This window comes from Mauremys reevesii, linkage group 4 (assembly GCF_016161935.1).
Source record: "Mauremys reevesii isolate NIE-2019 linkage group 4, ASM1616193v1, whole genome shotgun sequence".
NCBI lineage: Eukaryota > Metazoa > Chordata > Testudines > Geoemydidae > Mauremys > Mauremys reevesii.
In genome coordinates this window covers 126,319,770-126,343,509 of record NC_052626.1, presented here as the reverse complement: position 1 = coordinate 126,343,509, position 23,740 = coordinate 126,319,770, and the positions used below count along the sequence as shown (strand labels likewise).

The window sequence follows — 23,740 nt, the reverse complement described above, 5'->3', positions numbered from 1 at the left end:
CTGTACTTAAGTGTGATTTCAAAGATAGCAAATCCTCACGTTGATAAAACGACATGCAAATTTTCTCACAGAGGGAGACCATTCAGTGTTCCTCATTTTCTACTGAGGATATAAGACTTTTTTGGATGTGTTTTTGAAATTTTAATCACAATTAAGGATTTTATTTGCCTGGATTACAGTGGGAAAGCAATGGAAATACTGTCCGCTTGACTTCCACTCAGAGCACAATAGATTTCCAGATGAATTCTGTGTTTGAATTCTTCTTGTGTCAACGTGTTTGTATATGCGGGGGAGACATTTTATAAGCACAAATATGGCACTTTGGAATCATTAGAAAAAAAAACATACATGTGTGCATATAATGTGCAGCGAGGCTTAACTAATAATTTTGGATTTGCACGACCACTTCTTACCATATATTGGGGGTGGAAGGTGACCAAATAATTGGAAAAAATGATGTTTTTGTCCATAAAAGGTGATGCCCATAAGAGAGCCTGAAAAAAAATCCAGTGAATAGGCTGCAGTAAGAGCCCATTCCTCAAATATAGCATATGGTACAGCTGACAAAGCATGTCTGACAGCCACCAAAAATCGCTGCTCTCTTCTTTACAAATGTAAACCATGTAGACAAAACATTGAAAGCAGAGAGGTGGGAGGAGAATGGGGAAATGTGGAAATTCCATCGCTGGCTACCTGCTCTTGTCTCCACTTCATAGCAGTGAGTTTAGCTCGGTCAGGATCGGGTACCGTATCTCTGCACAGTTGTGCAGTCTGAAGGTTACGCTTTCGTTAGCTTTTCCAGACAGAGAATCTCGAGACCTTTCCTGTAGAGATCGGGGAGACTGTTGCTCCCAGTGATGAAGGACTGTTCTCTTTGCAGCCTGCTAGCACTCTGTAATGCATTTTATCTCCCATCTTGCCATGTGCCTAGTGGATCTCTCAGGACTCTGACAGTCATTTCTGAGATAAAGATCGGCAGTTTGCAGCACGTCGGACTAGAATGTTTTTAATGTGCTTAGAAGGGGCAGCATTAGAAGATTAGTATTATCTCTTCTGCTGCATGTAAATTGTCTGGCAGTTTATGGACAAACCTTCCCTAGTGGGGGTTGTCTAGTGTTATACACCATTATATTTAATGGAGGAAACATTAATGAAACATCCCAGTTGACACTGTATGTGTACAGATGTCAAGCAGTTCAAAGCTAGGATTCATGCAGCAGCTGTAACTTGGATCATCGGTAGTACTTTTGATTGCTTTACATGGTGTTAACTTGAGTGGCTATAAAATGCATGTGCCTAATGGCATGGTTAGCATTGCGGTGGGACCCGTAACTGAATTTTCTAGCTTCTGTGTTTCGTTGCCGCATCCCTGTCTTTCACACCTCTCATTTGGCAGCAGGGGTGACATTCACTCCCTGCGTTGAAGGACAGAGAGGACAAAAAAGACCGTTCCCGCCACAAGAAACAAAACCCTGTATCTCCTTGCTATTTATAACCCCTTGTGGCGTGGTTGTCTGGGCTTTCACAGACCTGGTCTCCCAAATACTTTTTTCTTTCTTTCTTCAAATTCAGAGTTCATGTAGGGCCACCACGTATCTTCAGGACATTAATGAGCCATTGTAATTCTTGGCATTCCCAAATTCTTTTGGTTTCATTGCAGTTGTGTGCTGCTTATTTCCTAGACCCCATAATGAAGGGTGTGATCCAATGCACATTGAAGTCAATGGGAACTTTTCTGGTGACCTCAGTGTGCAGGTCCCAAACTCAAAAGAGTCCCTTCAAGGGTTTCCCATCATGGAGAGAATGTATCAGTGATACAGAGGAAATTTAGAAGTCCTTTCCACATGATAAACTGTCCCTGGGCTGCATATCAGAGGGAGTCTGTTACCAAGATGGGGTGCAAGTGTGTGTGTGTGGGGGGGGGAGGGACTGCAACCACTGATAAGGGCTCTTAAGGGAACTTCACTTTATACCTTCCAGTTCTAGTGTAGACATGCCCTAAATTTCCTCTAGGATGGCATGCAATGGGTACCACAAACAGCAGATTCCAGCCTTCACAGCAAGGGCCTTGTTGATACCTGGTGGCCCTGGTGAATTCTTCTTACCAGGTATCCTGGATCCTTGCAGGAGGAGGAAAGGGGCTGAATCTAGCAAGGCTCCCATCTATTCTGATCAGGGACAAGTTGAAGTTTCAAGTAATTATCTTAAGACTCCAGTGCCACCGTGGCTGAACCGGCAGATCCTTTGATTCTCTCCAAAGCAGTACCCTTAATTAGCCAATTCTTGAGGGAGGGATGAGCAGCAGTCTCATTCTGTGTAGGGTTGTTGCCATGACTGCTAAATGTTTCATGAAGACACCCAGTACTGGTCCAGAAGGTAACACTGAATTAGTAATGCTGTTCCCCTATGGGAAATCTGAGATGGTCTCTTTCTCCTTTCCACATTTCGCTGCCCTCGTCCTCAAGTTCCTTCTCCCTTTACGCACCCTGCTATCTTCCTCCCAGAATTCCTTCCTCTCCCTCTTTTCAAACCCAAGTGCCCCACCCAACAGATATACAACTAAGTTTTGGTAACAAATTGGAAACAACAGAGTTCCACATCTTTTTCTCTGACCTGTCTTGTGCCTGGCATCCTCCTGAGTGCTCTACTTTGTGTCTAGTTCCGTCTTTTTCTTTTGTAAGTTCTTTGGAGCAGGGACTCTCTCTGTATGTTTGTACAGGTCCTCGCACAGTAGATTTTGATTTAGGCCCATTGGGCACAATCCCCATACAAATAATTGATGGTAAGAACAACACTGCATAACCCCCCATGTGTATGTTTCAATCAGGCCTGGAATGCATAGCTGGTCAGCTTCCTCCAGAAGAGGTAAAATTTCTCCCTGGGAAATCGTTTTAATAATACTGAGCTCCGACATAGCACTTTTCACCAGTAGATCTCAAAACGCTCTACAAAGGAGGTCAGTATTATTCTTCCCAGTTTACAGATGGGCAAACTGAGACACGGAATGAGGCGGTGACTCTCACTGGGTCACCTAGCAGGGCAGTGGCAGAGCCAGGAGTAGTACCGAGGTTTCCTGAGTCCCACTGCATGTAGTAGCATGTTCCAGTGAGTATCTGCTGGAACATGCTACTACATGCAAGACACATCCTCTTGTAAATTACATACTCCTTCCTGTCACCAGAGCCAATAAGAAGGAAAGTACAAATATATTACTGTCCATTTGGTATTGCGCCAGATTCTTTCCCACACTATGGGACCATAAAGGCATCATATCTGGCCTTCTGGACATTCTCCGGATATAGCGCAGAGAGAGCTGGCTTTTGTGCCCTGGCAAAGGAGGCATATTAAGGATGTAGCCAAGGGGACGGGTTGTGCTCAGGGTGCTGCTGTACGTCAGTGATGTCCCAGCTGGTATACCAACCCTTTCTGGAGATTGAGCAAGCCTAGAACCTCTCCTGGCCCTCAGGAGCTGCAAGACGCTTGCTGGGTGCTGCTGAGAATCTGGGCCATTGTATTTCTGTTGCAGTATTTTAGACTCATTTTTCTAATTTAAAGAGTTTTTAAAGTGAGAAATTTTAAAGTGAAACAATGAGGTTTTTTTTTTGTTTTTTTTTAATTTCTTTCCACTGTGTCCTGCTTATTTCCTAGGCAGTGGTTACCTTGGAAACAGCTGTAGGTTGGGACTGTCTGTCTTGGCTTTGATGGGCAGACTCTTTGGTGGTGAGCGTGTGCATCGGATGCACAAATAAATACACAATAACGTAGTTGGGTAGCTTTTCTTTGTGTGAACCTGTGAAAAGAAAATAGCCCGGCTGGAATACCAGTTAGTAAACGAAAAGTTTTTTAGGAATTAAATTTGGACTGGTGGGTTTGTTCATTGGAGGTGGGGAAATTAGTCCGAACCAATTTTTAAATCAAGAGTGTATTGCGCTCCCCCGCCCCCAGATCAGCTTTAGGAATTATTTTGGGGAAGTTCTGTGGCCATGTTATATAGGAGGTTAGACTAGATCAGCGGTCACCAACTGGTTGGTCACAATCGACTGGTTGATCCTAGAGGATCTCCCAGTTGATCGTGATCTCTGGTGGTGCAGGGGGCTGCTGCTAAGGCAGACTCCCTGTCCCAGTCCCACGCTGCTTCCAGAAGTGGCTAGCACAGCCCTGCGGCCCCGGGGGCGTGGGGCAGGGGTCTCCTTCCGCGTGCTGCTCCTGCCTGCAAGCGCTGCCCTCACAGCTCCCATTGGCCGGGAGAGCTGCAGAGGGGGTGCTTGCAGAGAGGGGCAGCATGCGGAGCCACGTGCCCCCCACCTACCCCAGGGGCCGCAGGGGCGTGTTGACCTCTTCTGGGAGTGGTGTGGGGCCGGAGTAGGCAGGAAGCCTGACTTAACCTCGCTGTGCCCGCTGCTGACTGGGAGCCAGCACGCCATACCCACTCCTGCACCTCGAACCTGCTCCTGCACCCCAAACCCCACCCTGATCCCCCTTCCCGGAGCCAGCACCCCAAACCCCCTCCTGCACCCCAGCCCTGAGCCCCCTCGCAGAGCCTGCACCCCGAACCCCCTCCTGCACCCCAAGCCCCAGCCCTGACCCCCCTCCCAGAGCCAGCACCCTAAACCCCCACCTGTACCCCCGCCCTGAGCCCCCTCATAGAGCCAGCACCCCATCCCCCCTCCTGCACCCCAAGTCCCAGCCTTGACCCCCCTCCCAGAGCCAGCACCCTGTACGCCCTCCTGCACCCCAACATTCTGCCACAGCCCGGAGGACCCTCATGTACCCAAACTCCCACCTAGAGCCTGCACCCCTCATCCCCACCTGCACCCCAAACCCCTGCTCCAGGCTCAGCCCAGAGCCTTCTCTCACACTGCAAACCCCTTGGCCCAGAGCCCGCACTCCCTCCCGAATGCCAAGCCCCTGCCCCAGCCCAGTGAAAGTGAGTGAGGGTGGGGGAGTGCAAGTGACGGGGGGTGGGAATGAAGTGAGTGGGGCGGGGCTTTGCGGAAGGGGTGGGGTAGATCCTGGGTTGCCCTTGGATTCAAAAAGTGATCTTGGGTGTAAAAAAGCTTGGAGACCACTGGACTAGATGGTTACAGGCCTTGAAATCTCTAGTGAGATGATTATTTTTGCTTGAATCTCTTAAATAAAGTTAGCATGATTATTGATACCAAATGAATCTGAAACCAAGATACACATAAGGTGGCACATAATCCTAGGGGCAGCTGCAGAGCTATTGGGGAGGAATAGAGCTGGGTGACTTTTTTTTTTTTTTTGGCAAATATGAAATTCACTGAAAAAATGCACCAACACTATTTGCAAATTCATCGAAAACAATTGGAAAACCAACTCAGAAATGTCAATGATTTGTTCTGACATTCCCTTTCAAAACTAGATTTTCAAAACAAAACCACTGTTGAACACATTTCGTTCCACCCAAACTAAGTGGTTGTGGTTTTTTGTTTTGCAGAAGAAAAAAAAATCAGTTTTGTTTCTAATCAAACAAAACTCACCTTTCCCTTCTTCCCCCCGGAGCTGCCAGTCCAGTCACAGACCTGAAAAAACAACAATTGGTTCAGCAATCATGGGGAAGCTGGTTGCGAGCCCTCCCCAACCTGTTCCTTGATCTCCAATGACAGCAGGAGTTTTATGGGGAAGGTGTTGGTGGCACGCTTCCCCTTTCTGTTTCAAGGAAGACTAGCTCCTTACTCAGGGTAGTGGGGACTCAGACAACCTACACTGTGGATTTTTGACATCTTTACCCCTAATATACCTAACGTTGCGCATGCATGCATTAAAGTGAAATCAGCCACACAACATCCTTTCCCTCTTTACCCTCTGTCGTCCCTCTTAAATCAGTTGCGTCCTGTAACCAGCTACAATTCCTTACAAATTATAGGGCCAGATCCTCTAGTAGCGTGTATCTGTGTAGCTCCATTGACTTGAATAGAGCTTGATTTATACCGTCTGGGGATCTGGCTCTCAATTAAATTTTTCTGATGGCGTGAGCATCCGCAGCCTAATAAAATTTGATTGACACCTCACTTGTCCGGATGAGATCAGAAGCTTGCAATGCATTCCTGCACATGCAGATGGACACCCACCTTCAGCTACGGCTGTCATTTCTGTCTGCGGACATGGGCTCAAAAGCTTGTTTTTCGTTTAAACCCCCTCCCCTCCCCGAGATTTAAAGAATTCTAATTCATAGCATTGCCGTCGGGAAGCGGCATAAGGAGGAAGATCAGCAGGAGGAAGGCAGGAATGGTTGGGCTTAGGAGATGCGGAGGGTGACTGGTTTATTTCATTTTGATATCACAGGACATCCCAATCCTGCCACCCAGCAATGAGGTTTCTGCAGAGAGCAGTGACGGTGGAGGTAGAGGAGCTGGGTTCAGAGAACGGGGAGAGAGGACAGAGCAGCACTGACCCTGCCTGCCCTGGCATGTGCGTTCATGCGTACCGTATTCAGAAGTAGTTTCTGCTGGCATCAACCCAGGCACACGAATGCCTGGGCAGAAAATCTACCGGGGGAGGGTGTGTCACTGGGAACTACCCGCAACTGCCTCTCCGGAGGCCTACACTGGCAGGGCACCAGTCACAAAACACTGGATGCCCTCCCCCCACCCCCAGAAGAACATGAGGGAGGGCAGTTTTGATAGTTCGCCTGCCCTTTGGGGTGATATTTCCCTGGGATGCAAGGGGAATCACAACACAGGCTGTGGCTCCCGGATCCAAGGGCTGGTTCTACACTGCCCCAAGCCCCGGTGTAGTTTAGATTAGAACAGCCTCAGGGCTGCTTTGAGCTGCTTATGGCTCCCAATCAGCAGTCCCTGGCTGATGGACAGCAAGAGTGGTCTGGCCATGCTCTCTTTCCTCCCTGGCACACCCCCTGCACCAGGGGCTGTATGGGAGTAAAGGGGGAGTGTAGAAACCACTGATGCCTTTCCTGCTGGAGGAGATCAGGTAGTTTTGTGGCCCAAAGCGGGGAGAGAATGCACTCCATACACATACGTTACATACTGCGGGCTTCATTCCACTGCTCTCAGTTATACCAGTATAATAAGCCTGCAGTCACTACTCAAGTCAACAGAGCTACTCAGTTATAGGTGCATCTGAGACCAGAATTTGGCCCTGAAGCCATGGACTCTAAGGGCTAGTCTACACTTACCTGCCAGGTCGACGCGGTGAGTTCGACTTCTCGGAGTTCGAACTATCGCATCTAATCTAGACGCGATAGTTCGAACTCCCCGCGCGCTCCGGTCGACTCCGGTACTCCACCACTGCAAACGGCGGTGGCGGAGTCGACCTTGGAGCCGCGGCCTTCAATCCCGCGGCGTCTGGACGGGTAAGTAGTTCGAACTAGGGTACTTTGAGTTCAGCTACGCTATTCACGTAGCTGAACTTGCGCACCCTAGTTCGACCCCCGCCCTTAGTGTAGACCTGCCCTAAGTAGCTGCTCTTTGCTCTCCTTTTTGCAACCGTTCCAATCTTTCGGGATGGGTCACAGTAGACGTATCCAGATTTCACATTTTGTACTATGCTTACTGAACAGGGAGAACGGAAACACGCTCACAACATCTACGTGAACAGCATATTCATCCTATGTCACGGGGACACACGTTCATTGGTTTTCATTTTGAATGCATCAGGACTTTAATACAAACTCCTGTTTTTTGTCACTTGGTTGAATGAAATTATGTTTTTGCCCATTAAGAAAACATTCCCTCTTGCAGCCAAGGAATATATACCTGGGCTTGTCCTTTTTATTGAAGCCATTTTAACACTGCGGCTGGCAGTACAGGGCAAAATGCAACCAACAGTGCTTTGCTGAAAAATACTGCTCATTAATTCCACTGTGACTATTTGATTAGACCTTCTGTGAGCAAAATGCTGTTTTACAAGCTCCACAAGTTTCATGAATCCATCTGTGTGTCATATCAATGCACAGACCTTAGATTTTCATTCTGAGTAAACCCTGCCTGCAATAACACATTGATAAACATTCCTGCATGAAAATCCCCTCGGGGCTCCATCATTCTCCCCCTGCCCCTCCCCACTTTTTAAAAAATGATCAAGACATGTTCAAGTAAATTAAAACTGGTCTGGGGGAGGGATAGCTCAGTGGTTTGAGCTATCCAGCATTGTCAGTTCAATTCTTGAGGGGTCCACTTAGGGATCTGGGACAAAATCAGTACTTGGTCCTGCTAGTGAAGGGTGGGGGCTGGACTCCATGACTTTTCAGGGTTCCCTTCTAGCTCTATGAGATAGGTATATCTCCATATAAAAATTATATATATATATATAGGCTGAGATGAAGCAAGCTTGGGCTTTTAGCTTGTCAGTCTGGTTCGGTGTGGCTAAGTTTTTCACCCACTACTGCTTTCATCCCAGGTCACAGTCCGAGTAATCCTGGTGAGATGACCCCATTTGTAAATGAAAATCCAAACAAACTGAAATGCACAAAGCTTGATATATATGGTTGATTTTTAAAAATAGATCATTTTTCTGAAGGCACTGCCATTCAGACATTGTTCAATGTTTTTTCTGTGAGTCTGCACATGGACAGCGTATGCAGAGAGATGCGTGTGTGTGTCTGTTTATATTGATCGACATGGGAGTATGCTGTAGTCCTACATTTAGGTTTCAGAGTGGTAGCCGTGTTAGTCTGTATTAGCAAAAACAATGAGGGGTCCTTGTGGCACCTTAGAGACTAACAAAGTTATTTGCGCATAAGCTAACACTGACCCTGCACTTGGTAAGGCAACTCCCATCTTTTCATGTGCTGTGTATTTATACCTCTCTACTGTATTTTCCACTCCATGCATCTGATGAAGTGGATTTTAGCCCATGAAAGCTTATGCCCAAATACATTCCTTAGTCTCTAAGGTGCTACAAGGACTCCTCGTTGTTTCTGCATTTAGTGCACCTGATGTTTTAGCTGGTTTGTCCGTAAGTTAATATTTGGTATTAAGGATTTTATACAGATTTGGGATTTTTTTGTGAATACAAAACAATACAAGTGCATCTGCTTGATTACACAAGTGTTAGGAGTTGTCAGACCAGATCAGGCACTCATGTGAGGGGTGAAAACATTATCTAAGTTATCTCTGACAGTGGCCAGTAACAAATGCTGCAGAGGAAGTGCAAGAAACCCCATAGTGGAGAGTTAGCAAATCGCTCTCTGGGCCAGATAGAGTTTGAATGAAACCTCTGCTGATTTCCCCAAATGCCATTTTTCAAAGGACTGAAACACAAGCTAAAACAGTGTGCTTCAGACTGATCCTTTTAAGCTGATAATTATGAATATATAATGGATCGATCATTAGTGAGCCAGCTCACGGTTCTAATCTCTCAACAGATTGAACACCGGAAGTTTTGACTCTGTCGTTTAGGAAGAAGGGAACAAATTCAATCAGCGTTGATGGATGGATGTGAAAGCGCCGTTCTGCAGCTGACTGTGTATGGGAGTGGGGCTCCATGGAGCAGCGCATCCACATACAGTCAGGTTCAGAGTCGGGACCCAGAAGATTGTAACAAAGAGCCCGCAAAGGATTCAGGCAGATTTAGCGACTGGACCCCCCAGGGGCTGTACCATTCAGCAGAATTAGAGAATGGAAATTAAACAAGGCAATGTATTTGCTGCTATTCAGAAGAACAAACAGGAGCATAACAGGGCCCAGGGTTATTGCCATAGTATGGTCCTGTGGATAGAGCACTGGGTTGGGACTCAGGACATTTCGATTCTATTTTCTCTGACACTGGCCTGCTTGCTGACCTTGGGCAAGTCACATCCCAACTCAGTTTCCCTATATGCAAGAGGGGGATAATGATACTGACCATCTTCATAAGGTGCTTTGAGAGCTACAGATGAAAAGCAAAATATACGAATTGTAGAGTTTAAGGCCAAAAGGGACCACCAGATCATCTGGTCTGACCGCCTGCCCCAGCACCTGCACACGAAACCCAATGACCCTAGTTAGACCAAGTATTGCAGCCCACAGGAGGCTAAATTATTTATGTGACACAGGCAGAGAACATGAGGGACTGAAGTGCACCAGTGCCCGAGGCCCTGCAGTGGCAGGGAACTGGTTAAGTGGGAAATACCCTGATAATTTGGCAAGTGACCCACACCCAATGCTGTAAAGGAAGGTGAAAAAATACCCCCAGTGTCACTGCCAATATGACCTGTGGGGACATTCCTTTCCTGCCCCACATATGGCCATCAGTTAGACCCTGAGCACAGTATTATTATTATTTATTTTAAACCTATGGGTTGGTGAACCACATGGAAGCTGGAGCTTTTATTAAACTTGCCTATTCTTTGAGGGTATTTGCAAAGCTGATTTAAGGTTCATGAACCTTTTTTCCTCCCCTGTAATTTAAACTTATGTTTAGTTTGCCAGAAGCCGGGAATGAGCGACAGTGGATGGATCACTTGATGATTCTCTGTTCTGTTCATTCCCTCTGGGGCACCTGGCACTGGCCACTGTCGGGGGACAGGATACTGGGCTAGATGGACCCTTGGTCTGATCCAGTAGGGCTGTTCTTATGTTTGTTTTTCATCACAAGGGAAATTCATTCAAAAATATTTTCCAAGCTGAAAGGGAGCCTGTGCTTTGTATTAGGTACAGAAGACTGCCCCCAAACTCCCTGCACACCGAGTAAAGCCAGGCTGCGGCAATTGCTTTGACTTGTTAACGGCACTGGGGTTAAATTGGGCCAGATTATTCGTGCAGTTCCATTCAAGTTGACGGGGATGTAACAGGGCAGATTTTAGCTCACTTGACCACATCCTCACTGCTGTTCTTTGGAGTAGCTCCCTTGACATCCAGCGGAGTTATACCAGTTTACGCCAGCTGAGGATCTAGCCCAACGTATCTGTTTTTATTAGAATTTTTCTCTCTTGTTTTCTCTGCTCATTTCCTCCTGTGTCTCTTTGTGTTTGCTTTTCCTCCTCCAGCCTTTGCTCCATTTCTCAAGTGTCTATATCTATTTTTCATCCTAATTCCCCCCCCCTTCCCGCACTTATTTTATCACTCTCCCTCCAAAACAGAGCTCAAACCTAGCATTTGAGCTCAAGTTAAGTTCCCAAACCCACAGTGCTGGAGCAGGTTTGCAATGAGACAAAACAACTTTGTCCATCCCTAACTTGAAACTAGCGTACACATCTCCGGGGCTGTCAAGCTGGCATCTCTCGACCACGCTCAATTCACTTTGAAATATAATCTGTACTGAAAGGTGCGAAAGGAAGCTAGTTTGGCGTTGCGTGCATAGCACAACACGCTATGGAAGGAAATGCTTTTTAAGTATGTGTCGTGTATGCCAACGCATAGTCTTTGAACTTTAGGTTTTTTTTAATAAGGCCTCGAGTCACAGATTGCTAAGCATTCTGCTTTAAAAAAAAAAAAATCCCCTCTGGCTTTCATAATCATCTCCTCCCTCACCCTTTTCATTTTTAATTGAATGAGTCTAAATGAAGTCAATGGGATGAATTTGGCTCCTGTCCTGTACAGGAAATCAAATCTCATTTCAGATTGACCTGAATTAGGCATTGGATTTTATCTTCTCGCTCTGCTTTCAATAGGACTAAACTTTCCAACCAGTATTGTGCTCATCCGTAGTTCTAAATCTGAGTAATCCCGAGAAAGGCAGCGTTATCTGAAGGCACCAAAAACAGACAGTAAATAAGTCAATGATCCTTCCTCGCCCATGCCTTACTCCTGCCTAGCTGCAGGTTGGGTCATTGCTCATTCGCTCAGCTGGGTTGCCCGGTCCTTGCAGAAGTAGGGAGATGGGGTGGGAAGGGCAAAGTGGTTCCTCCTTCCCGTCCCCCTCCCTGTTGCTCCTGGATGCACTGCCTTGGTGTTGGTTGCTCGGTCCCCCAGCAGGGGTTGGGCCCTGCCCCCCTCTGGAGTCACCTGGGGCATAAGGCTGTAGGAGCAGGCAGCCAGTGAGTTCCCCACCTTTCCAGGGGTGGTGGGGCTCAGGCTTTGGGCTCCAGCTATGGCAGGGCAGCAGGCTCTCACTGGGGAGCTTCGGGCTCCAGCCCTGGGTGCTGGCTGCGTGGCAGCAGGCCCGAGGGGCCGGCCACATAGCTTCAGGCTCCATCCTCCCCATCCTCCAGCCACGGGACTTTGGGCTCTGGTCACAGGGCTTCAGGCTCCAGCCCTTGTTGCCTCCCCCAGCCCCCACCTCCATCTCCTCTGGCCCTCCCCCAGGGCTTCATTTGTCCCCAGGCTTGCCAGGGCTGAGTAAATCTGCTGTGAAAAGTGATACTTGTATGTTTGTTAATATCGCTTTTCACAACAGACTTACTAGCTAGCAGTAAGTGAATTACAATGATTTGGACGTGCATCTGTGCATATTTATTTGTTTTTCATAAAGCTAATTAAGTTTTTAAGGAAAACGTGAGAGAGCGGCCACCAGCAAGAGCTGGTGGCTGCACTCTGAGGCCACCAAAAAGTTTGCCCCGAGAACCCGTGTAATGGCAGTTTCTGAAAACCCCAGACTTTACTGAGCCTGGTCAGTCACGATTTAAACCCGGCTACGAGCAGAACCTGCACCTGGTTATGTTAGGCTGGGAGCCGCTCCTGGCACTGGATGCACATAGTGACCATGCCTCGGCAAGCAGCTTTTGATACCAAAGGCCACGGGGTTCTCTTTCTGCAGACCCCAGGAGGGATGGTTGGAATCGTTACCCCAGGACCACAAGGGGTTCTCTTTTTTCACCTCTCCTATTTCAGTTTTGAACAGCCCCCAGCTTGCAGGGGAGAGGGGGCAGAGTTGGGGACAAACTCCCTCCCCTTAGTCCCTTGCTTCAAGAAAGGGCTCTGGTTTTGATGTTGCCCTGTGGTGCCCACTCAGCAAAATGTACTTATGGTAGCTTCATGCAGGGCTCAGGTTTTGTCCTCAGCTCTACAGAGAACAGATGCTTCCTGTTTGGTTTATGGAGACTCATTATACCTAGTTCTGTGTCTTGTTCATCTGCCTTTTTAATTAGTCTCTTTATAACTTCAGAACAAACATTTCTTCGGAGCTGAAATTTAGCACAGTCGGCTTCCACCTGAGAGTGAATTATTTGCCGAGCACAGAAAAGGGCTGAAATTCGGCTGAGATTCTTACACACACACACACACTTCCAAATTGCTGGGTGCTGCATACTTGTTTTTAAATTGCGCACTTTTATGCTCTGCAGGAATCCCCCTAGGCTGGCCTGTTTCCATCCTCTCCTTCAGCACTGCCAGAGGAAAGTGTGAATGGTGTTGTGACAGATATTGCAACTACATGACGTATCTATTTTTTGGGGGGATGGGGTGGGAGGTCATATTGTATTTTATGTTTAAAGTATGGAACACCTCAAAAATCATTATCTTGAGACAGGCCCATTCGCACTGCTTTGTATCAATACAGATGACAGGTATTTATGTGTTCCTGGTTCACTGTGGGGAGGTGCGTTTCCTGCAGAATTTGGAGTCACTAGTGGGTGATTAATGCAAAATCCCCCCCATAGGTCACAATTTCAGAGGAACTGCACCTTTGACCTTCCCGCTGCCGGGGTCTGTTCTAGGAATGCCCGTTCAGGTCTAAGGCCTCGAGCCGTTACCTCTCTGGGGCAGGACTGGCTCCCTGCGACACAGCCTTGGGAGCCTGACCCCCTGGGGAATAGGAGAAGGGGTGTGGGTCCCTGCCCATAGAGAAATGAAGGCTAGAGGCCTCAGACCTGAATGGACATTCCTGGAGCTGACCACGGAGGGGGTCAAAGGTGCAATTGCCCCAGAACTGTGACAGGCTCCACAGAGGTGGTTGACCCTCCCTTCCCAATGAGGGGAATGGTCCATGCTCAGATAGTCCTGGCAGGGCCTCCCAGAGGATTCAGGGGGGCCCTCACTTCGGCGGTAATTCGGCGGCGGGGGGGAGAGTCCTTCCGCTCTGGGACCCGCTGCCGAAGTGCCCCGAAGACCCACGGCGGGGCCCCCCCGCCGCCAAATTACCCTCGGAAGGACCCCCCGCCACCGAATTGCCGCCCAAGACCCGGAGTGGAAGAAGCTCCGGGGCCCCTGAAGTGAGTGAAGGACCCCGCTCCAGGGGCCCCAAAAAACTCTCGTGGGGGCCCCTGCGGAGCCCGGGGCCTGGGGCAAATTGCCCCACTTGCCCCCCCCTCTGGGCAGCCCTGAGTCCTGATGCTTAACTCTCAGCTACTCCAGTTTAAATCGAGAGCGATTCAGTTGAAGTCACTGAAGTTAGACTGGTGCGAAACAGGTCTGAGAGGCAACTCGAGCTTAGTATTCTTTTAATGACGAATGCAAGGTTTCTCCCGGAGATGAATCTGGAAATGTGAGCTGCAAATGAATTTAAGAATGTTTGAAACTGACAGCCATATAGTTGTCATAAGTATATTAGATAATGGCCATTTGGGGATACTTAGGATTGCAATAAGCAAACCTAGTGGTAACAGGATGTTTGAGTAGTACAGGAAAATGCATTTTACTTCTCTGGGTAGCCACTGTAGAGTCCTATGAGTGGTGAAAACCCATTATAATTCACATGAAAAATCCCTCTTAGTAAACTAAAAAGTTTGGGGGAAAAAGGCAAAATTGCCTTTGATACACTGACTGCATATTTGCCAAATGTAATTCAGCTCCCCTCCCACCCCAAAAGCCTTTGAATCATTGATTTATCTGTATGAAGTAGTTTTTTTGGAATATTAATTAGAAGCAAATTTAAAATGTATAATTATTTAGAGGAAAAGCAGTGATATGGCTCATGAACATTTGTGCCCTGTGTTGGAAAGAATAAAATATGTCTGTTGTTGTATGATAATTGGGACTGGAGAAAGAGGGTCAGTTTTCAGGAGGGACTTAATTTGGTGAGCCAGCCGAGGTGCAGGACTGCAAGTTGGGGGCCAGGCTGCAGCCACTGGCAGCTCTTTCTCCATTCAGCACGGGCTTCTCTGCATACTCAGTATAGCTCTACTGTTCTACCTGCCTGCTCGGAGCAGGGGGACTTGACCTACTCTCTCCTGCTCCTGGGGGGCCCTAACCACTGGACTACAGCATCTTTCCTACTCTCTCTGGTTCAATCACTCTTTATTTACCGACAATGGAACAGCTTCAACAGCAGAGCTTGCGGGAGCCCTCCATCTAAATATCCCATAGTTCAGTGGTTATAGCACTCAGAGGTGGGAGACCCCTGTTCAAATCCTCTCTCCACCTCTGGAAGGAAGGGGGAGATGAGCCTGGCAGGCTGGGTTTTGTGAATTGCATTTTTAGGTACCTGCTTCTCCCTACTCATTGTATAGGGAACCTTGGCATCTAACTCGGCTTTGTGGGTCACAGTGGAGTTCCTATGTTTTTCTAGGTGCCTAGAAGTTAAGCGCCGTGACACTCAGTGTTGCAACATTTAAGTCCCTTTGTGGATTGCAACTTGGGTGCCTAAATATCTTTAAAAATCTGGTGCATGGCCTTGATTCTGGAACATGATCTGCACCAGGGAACCTACTGAGACTCTGGGCAGGTGAGCAGAGAACCGGTAAAGTCAGTAGGACTCTCTGGTAGGTGCAGGGTGTACTTGCAGTCAGTCAGTTTGCAGCATTGTGTGCTAAAGGGGCCTATGGATTAGCACCTCCTACTTTATCCATTTAGATTGCAATCCTGTAGCCATTGTATATCCTAGTCATCATAAGATCCAAATATGGACATATTTAATAAGGCAGGTTTTTAAAAGAATCGCATGTTGGGGCACATTGGGTGCCAATCTCTTTTGAAAATTGTATGGTTAGACGTCTGCGTGGGAGCTGAGCTCTTTTAAATATCTGACCCTGATTGTGTGTGTTGAGCATCTGAAAATCTGGCTCCACATGACTACAGTGGATTGGAAGAGCACATGGAAGACCAGAGCAATTTATACTCTACAGAAACATTTTCACAAGCACCTATGTGATTTAAGAGCCTAAATAGTAGTGAAAGTCAGTAGTACTTAGGGCTTGTCTACATGGGGAAATAGATATTGCAGAATAGTTTCTGTGTGGACACGTTTATTCCACATGAGAACCTTTGTGCAGTTTAGATAAATCCATTTTGTAAGTAGATTCATCCATTAAAGCTCAGCTGTACAAAGAAGCTCTTTAGCGTGGAGTAAGATTGTCCACACAAGCTCTATTCCGCAATAGTTTTTGAAATATAATCTAAGTGTGTCTTCACTACCAGAGGCAATGCTTTAACGTGGCTGTGTAGTCGCGGCAGCAGCGCTGGGAGAGAGCTTTCCCAGCGCTGTAAAAAACCCTGACCCCATGAGGGGAGTAGCTGCCAGTGCTGGTACACTATCTACGTTGCCACTTTCCAGCACTGAAACTTGCATCGCTCTGGGGTGTGTTTTTTCACCCCTCTGAGCGAGAAAGTTTCAGCACTGGAAAGTGGCAGTGTAGACAAGGCCCAAAGGTATGCATTTAAAGTGCAATAGCTCCCTGCTGTAGACAAGTCTAAGTCACTCAGGTGGATTTGAAAATGTTACCCTAGCTACATAGTCTCAGCAGGAGTTTTGGTTGCATTTAAACATAAAATAATAATAATAATAAAAAAAAAGCAGGACCATTAATTTTGTAGAGTGATAGATTTCCAAAACTCTCTCTGGTTTGTATCTCAAAGAAACAGTAGGACTTCCCCTCTATAAAATGTCTCTTTATATTTGCTTTGTCCTAGTTAAATGTCTGAAATATTTAGATCTTATCTAAATGGATCAGGTAAAGTTTCTCTGGGGTAGTGACAATATGCAATATTTTCAGTCATTAGAGAGGATTGGATTTTCCCCCCTTTTACTACACTGGCAAATCTACCCATGTCTTTACCCTTTCAAATGTGGCAAATACTTAGGGTCAAATTCTGTTCTAAGTTCAGTGGTGCAAATCAAGACTGCCTGCTCTGGCGTTACTCTGCGTTTCCACTGGGTACAAATGAGATCGGAACCTGGCCTCACCTCTCTGTAATCATTCACATACATTTGCCATCATCAGTTCACACTAATTTTGAGCCAGATTTACAAGACCAATCAGTTGCTAAACATAATTCAGATGATATCAGGCCTTAACAAAACCAGCTTGATTGAGATAAACCTGATGAGAGAAAGCAATGTCATGCTAATTACCCTGGGTAGGATTTGAGACTCAACGTTAATGGGAGATAATAGTCAATAATTTGAGCATATTTTTGGATCTTTTCCTGTCTTTAGAATAGCGAACTTTGTTATTTAGACTGTGCTGCATTTAGACCATTAAACTGCTTTAATTAGCTATTTTGTACTTTTCATTTTTAGGGCACGAAGATTTCAGAGGTTCTTAAAGGGGATCCGTGCGCAAGATGTGTTCCACTTTGCCTTAAAAAAAAAAATCCAAACACCTTGTTTTTCTTTCAAAGCTGTTATTTCCCCTGCCCAACAGATAACAGAAGTCGTCTCAAAGTAAGAGCTACAAAAACTGTAGCTGGCCAGTAAAATATTTCTTAAAAGAATCAGACACATTGAGAATGCAGTGACTAGTTATATTCTGTATATCATGGACTGAACGGATGGATGGCCTACCCTCTTATGTATGCAGTACTTTAACTTCTAGTGGCATAAAGAGTTCTACGTGTTCTCTGTGTTTTCTAACAAGTGCATTATGTAGAAGGGAACATCTTTTCAGCCCGAAGATTATCTTCAAACCACGTGCAATATAATAACGAGACCGAACAAAGCCAGGAAAAAGCAGGAGGTGGAAAATCATTTGGACCTTATTTCAGCCTTAAAAAAAAAAAAATCAACAAAAAAACCCCCACATACTCATGAAAGATTAAACAACCAGAACGGAAATGTTAAACAGAGCAGCTAATAAACAATCCAGATGTTTTGTTTGTAACAATTCAACTGCTCTTGCTGTTTTATTTCAAATGACTTTATCACAGGCTGTGTCCAGCCATGAGAAATGAATGAGTCAGTGTGCTATTTTTCTGTGAAATGTTGGTTATAACTAGGTATGTTCTGCACCAAAGGATTTCCAGTTTACTCTAGCCCTAATTACACTAGGAGAAAAGGGTAACATCATCCACTGACGCCGAAGAGGAAGGTGTTGAGGTGTCAGCTAACAAGTTGTGCCTGGCTTTAAAAAGCAATTCAGTTTAAAAGAAAACTGAAGTGTCCAGGCAGATAGCTGTGGGACTATGTGTGACTAATAGTGACTCTAGCATCACCATAACTCACTCCTCATTTCACAGACGTCAATGCTCCCTTTTCTACAGTATGTTGAACTTTATCAGGAGTGCATATTATAGTATTGGTTTATAATACTATAATAAAAAAGGAGTCCGTTATTCATTTAACAACTGCTGTTTTATTTTACATCTATTTGTTATTTTCCCACTGACATCCAATGCACCGGGGTTAAAGAGAGAAGCAGCAAAGCCGCTGAGAAAGCGGCTCCTCTCGCGTTTGGGGTGATGTCTAGGAGACACACTGCCAATGACCATGTTGTCAGCAAGTAGGTGAGCAATTGCAGAGGGAAGGAGAGTGCATCACAAAGAATCCGTTGTTTGTTTACTTATCATTATGACACTTGGTTGTTTTTGCTAGTAACACTAGTGTATTAAATAAGGCCCAGATCTTAGCGTATGGCCGATGAGCCTACAGCATCAATCGGGGAATGGGTGTGAAAAGATAGTGTAAAGCTCACCTTTACACTCCTGCCCCATCCCAGGCTACCTGTACGCTAGTCGGGTCCCGTGGTAGAAGTTATGCTGGCTGCAAAGGACTTAGGGTGCATCTACACAGCAAACAAACATCACTGGCTGGCCTGGATAAGCTGACTCACTCTGGCTGCAAAACCACTGTGTAAATGTTTGGGCAAAGTAGCAGCTAGGGATTGAGGAATGCAGGGAAGTCCTGAGAACACCTCCCACACCACTGGCAGCAGGAAGCGGGGTGGCTTAGGTGCTGTTGACTGTCTCTGTGCTACCAGAGTATCCCCTACACTGGTTACACCAGCACTGGCTCTTGTGTCAGCAGCGGCACACCACGGCTAAGACGCTTGTCCAAACCCTGCTCAGGCACATGGGACTTCAGTACAGCATCCTCTGCTCTGAAATCTTTGCTCAGAAGTGTGGGAAGATGCCACGTTGGGGTATGAATCTTAAGGTGTGCAGATCAGCGAGGTACAATTGTAATCACTGCTTGATGGGAAAACTAGCAATAGGCTTTCCCCTTCTCCCCCACTCATTTATATAGCGCCCAGTTGCATTCTAAGCAAAATGATTCTTCTCGTCCAGAAGCGTAGCCACCAGGGAGATCAGATGCGTGGTTGTGAGGCGCGCTAGCTTATCTGCTGTGCCTATGTTTTTCCTGGGACAGTACAGCAAAATAGCAGCTCTCTGTACTTTCAATGATAGGACTTAAGCAAAGCCAAACTGTGAAGAGGCAGACAAGCCCCAACGCGTTGCTCTAAAAGGCTCTCTCCTGCCCACATTTTGCTTTTGGACATTCATACCCCTGCATCGCTCCATCTGACACCCTGCCTACATCCGCTCAAAGCTGTACCAAACACTGACAAGTATTTCGCAGTAGAAGGGTTATGACTGCAATGGGTTTAGAGTCTTGTACAAAAGCAAATACAGATAGGGCCTGAGCCAAAGCCTGTTGAAGCCGATGGGCTTCGGATGAGGCTCTGCATGGTATTACTTTAAAAAAAACCCAAAAACCGCATTGTTTATTTTTAACCACATCACGGCAGCTGTTTTCACAGAGGCTGCTTGTCAACCCCGATTGGACTGGCTGAGACGGAGTTGATTCTGTCTGCTGTGCAGGATGCAGAAGCAACAGCAGAGCCACCAACACGTGAAGAAGAAATAGCATGAGCAGAGGCAGTGAAAACACGAGGAGTGGAGACTCTCTGTTGGGGCCGTTATTCTCTTTTGGGTCAGTATTCCAAGAGCATTTTCAATGTATATACAATACAGGAAACAGAGTAAAGACCATGGTCTGTTGTACAGTTGGCTAGAACATCCATCTTTCCCAGCTTTGTAACTAACGGTAAAGTGTGCTTGGAGCGGAAGCTTACACATACTCTATGTTCACTTGCATTTCAAATCAGGATACCAGGCAATCAGGCCATGTAGAACATCCCTGGGCTAGAGAAATGCTTCTGAATGGGACTCTAAGTCAAGAAAAACATTTTTTAAAAATAAACATCATTCTCCCCCTCCCCCTGGCTCTAGAAATCAAAAAAAAAAATTGGGCTACGAAGTCAACCGATTGACCTGTGTTTCACTTTGCACTAGAGCTACGAATCGGAATCAAACTAAAGTTAACTTCTTCAAAACCTTGGGTTTGGGCTGGATCGACAGGGGTCTGTTTGTAGTTCACAACTGCCACCCTGGTCTGATTGTGAGGCCTGGCTGTTGTAAGATCCCCCAAAGCACAACTGGTGCTCAATTTATAAAATTAGCAGTTGGGAGCAGGGAATGACTTCCTTGAAGGGACACTGCTAACCTTGTTTAGGCCTCAAAACTTATCTGAAAATTGTTCATGCCTTTAAAAACAATCCCCCCCCAAATCCTTTTCTTGAATTCTTCTCTTCCCTCCCACAAACTAAAGAAACATTTCTGCTAGTGTCAGCAGACCAGAGGCCACGAGGCTGAATGCCCATATACTGTGACCATCATTCATTAAGGCAGGTCTTCTGGTTCCTGAAAACAGTGGTAACTGGAGTTGGGAGTCTGTGTAAGGGGGAACCTGGCAGAGAGTTTGTTCAGCACACATGGCCCATCAGGGACGTGAAGGACAGAGAAGGCTCAGAGAATGAGCAGAACCCTTGATCATTGGTGGCTGAATGGGCTTCTCCAAGTGAAATCCTCCTGTTTTGTAGATTAAGATAGAGCCCTGGGGTTGAGAGGTCAGGACTTTGGATTGAGCTAGAGGCCTGGTGGTAGCAATGGAAGGGAAGAGGTGGCTGAACAGGAGGGGACCGTTTCTTGGGTATAAAGCCGGGACATAGTAAGATGGAAAGGGAAGGAGGAAGCTTTTAGAAAACGATGGGCCCTGCAGCTTGTGGAGTTGCTGGCACCAGTTCAAAGTCAGAATGGCAGGATGTTAGAACCCCCATTGCCATTGTACAAGTTGCTCCACAAAGCAGAAGGGAGTAGACTCCCCAGGCCCTCGGGTTGTGTAAGGAGAAGAGAATGAGTGTGTTGGAGTGTCCAGGAATGAGGTCACCACGCTGGTCCATGCGAGTCAGGCAAACACACCAGGCCCAGGCCTCCTCTCACTCACACAACCTTTACCCCAGGGCTACTCCACTGGGTTTAATGGAACCGCTCCTGAGTCACACCTGCATGAGAACAGAGTCAGGCTGAATCCTGCATTTTCACCCAGAGTCGCAAGAAAAGGGGTGTGTTGTATAAATGGAGGGTGCCAAACTGAACCCTTTTCAGTTTATGAAAGACATTTTGGGGGTCAATTAAGAGCTCAGTCCTGAACCCACTTGATTGCTATTAATTTTAATAGGAGTTAGAGCCCTTAGCACCTTTTAAATGTGTGTGAAAAGAGCTCACGGAGGGAGTTTCAAAAGCACCGAGTGATTTAGGAGCACAAGTCCCATTGACTTTCAGCATAACACGTGCTCCCAAATCTCTTAGCGGCTTTTGGGGGGGAAAAAAAAATCTCCCTCTAGAGACTGAAGTCCTGCTTGTCCACAGACCAGCACGGCCTAGAGGTGAAAGGTTCTGTTTTCCATTACCAATCCCCGGAGGTGCCCAATCCCGGAAACTCTGCTTTACGGATTGCGGCCTGGCAAAGTAACACAGATAAGTACATTTAAAAAATAAATAAAAAGACATTGGGCCAGATCCTCAGCAAATTTAACTTCACTGGAGCTGGGCTGATTTACACCAGGTGAGGCTCTGGCCCTTAAGGGCAGGGGACTGGACTCGATGACCTCTCAAGGTCCCTTCCAGTCCTAGAATCTATGAATCTTAAACTAAGCCCATCTCTCTAATTTGCTCTGTATATTTTTTCTTCAGATCTGTAGATTCCCACTGGCCTTCTCTCAAGGCCAGCTCCCTCCTATCAGAGCTATTTGTGCATCAGCTTCCTGACCTGTCAATGAGTCCTTGAAAACAAAGCCGAGTTATGTGGCCTGAGCCTGGTAGGGAACACCCCCTCTGAGTGTCTCACTTGCTGTGAAGAATCACAGGAGTCTCTGCTTCTTGCGTGTAGGATGATTGAGACTGAAAGGATGTAGCTTCTGTGCACAGTGGGCGGGATTCTCAGAAAGGTCTAAGTCACTTGGTGGCTAACACGTCATTGAAAGAAAATCAGTAGTCGAAGGATTACAGCTGGAAATTTTTCAAAGGGGCCTAAGTGAGCTAGGCACCCAAACCCCATTGAAATTCAATGAGCGCTAGATGCCTAACTCCCTTAGGCTGCCAAAAGGCAACAGTAAGAGGAAATACTTCAAAGCACCTGCCACAATTTGACTAAAAGGATTTGTGTCCAACACAGAGATTGTCTTACTCTGCACCCGGCCAACATTTAAATCAAAGGATCTGAGGCATGGGGGGCCAGATTCTGATCTCATTTCCACCGGCATAAACTAGAGCAATTCCACTCTCTTCGGTGGATCTGCTTCTGATGTAGCTGAGACTCTTGATTTGGTGTAATTTACAGTCTTGCTCTCAAATATTAAGTAGATGTGCTAAAATGTTCGTTTACAGTGTTTCCTGCTGCTTAATATGCTTGTGGGGTTGGACTCTTGAGTCTCCAAATGAGATGATCAAAGGCTTCAGCAGGTTTGAAGTGAGCCTAGAGGCACTTGTAACTAGCTCAGAAAGCACTTTTCCACCCCCGTGAACATTCAGGAATCGATTGGATTGCAAAACAAGCTGAGTACCAGTCTAGAGTCTGATCCAGCACCACTCAAGTCATGTGGGTAGCCCTTGCTCACACCAATAATCCTACTGACTTCAGTAAGATTACTTACAGGAGTAAGGGGACAGACTGGAGCCACACACTGGCAGCAGGAAAAATTAATTTCCTAGAGTGCATCTCATCACCAGCCTTGGGAAGCACTGTGGCTACCAGTCCCAAAGGGGTTAAATGAGTCTTAAAAGGGTTTCTTTTGGAACATTGGAAAGTAGTCCTTAAAATACAGAGAGGAAATCCATTTTTAATGGACCTGTACTCGTTTTTATTTTTCAGTGGTGTTATGGAGTAATTTTTATCTGGCGTGTATGTGTAACACTATACCTCATACATTTGCAGTAGCAGACCATTTTGTGGAAGTGTCTCTCTGGCATAGTTTGAAGTGCATATTTTGACTAGCGAGGTGATTCAAAACGAAACTCGCTTTGCCTGTTGTGTTTGGGTTTGTTGAGAGAGAACGTTCCATTAAAAACGTTCCATTCCAAGAATAAATTGCAATCCCACGTGTGTAATGCCGTGATGGTCTCTGTCAAGTAGCAAATTCACCTGGTGACAGACATCAACAGCTGATAAAAACTTGCCAAATTTCATACTATTTTCATTACTGTACATAGAGTTAACAGTGAAACTAACATTCGGTAAATGTTTTCAAGGTGTGTTCTATGATGTTTCGTTGGGTTGTATTACAAGCTAGTTGGTGTGCTTTTCTAACTCATCAAGACGACTTGATACTCTTAACTCTTCAGTGCAATGTACTACGTGGATAATGCTGAATATATAGTGTGCGTTTTGAGAGAATACATGATTTGGAAGA

General features: G+C 46.3%; 1 long non-coding RNA gene across 1 annotated transcript in view; it reads right to left on the bottom strand.

Annotated features, from left to right (window-relative positions):
* The window catches only part of LOC120404349, a 31,698-nt gene that overhangs the window by 1,283 nt on the left and 6,675 nt on the right, over nt 1–23,740 (bottom strand). Inside the window, exons 2-3 of the long non-coding RNA XR_005597946.1 lie at nt 5,502–5,543; nt 3,660–3,790 (exon numbers count right to left, since the gene is read on the bottom strand). This is a non-coding gene — a long non-coding RNA (uncharacterized LOC120404349). The remainder of the gene's footprint in view (nt 1–3,659; nt 3,791–5,501; nt 5,544–23,740) is intronic.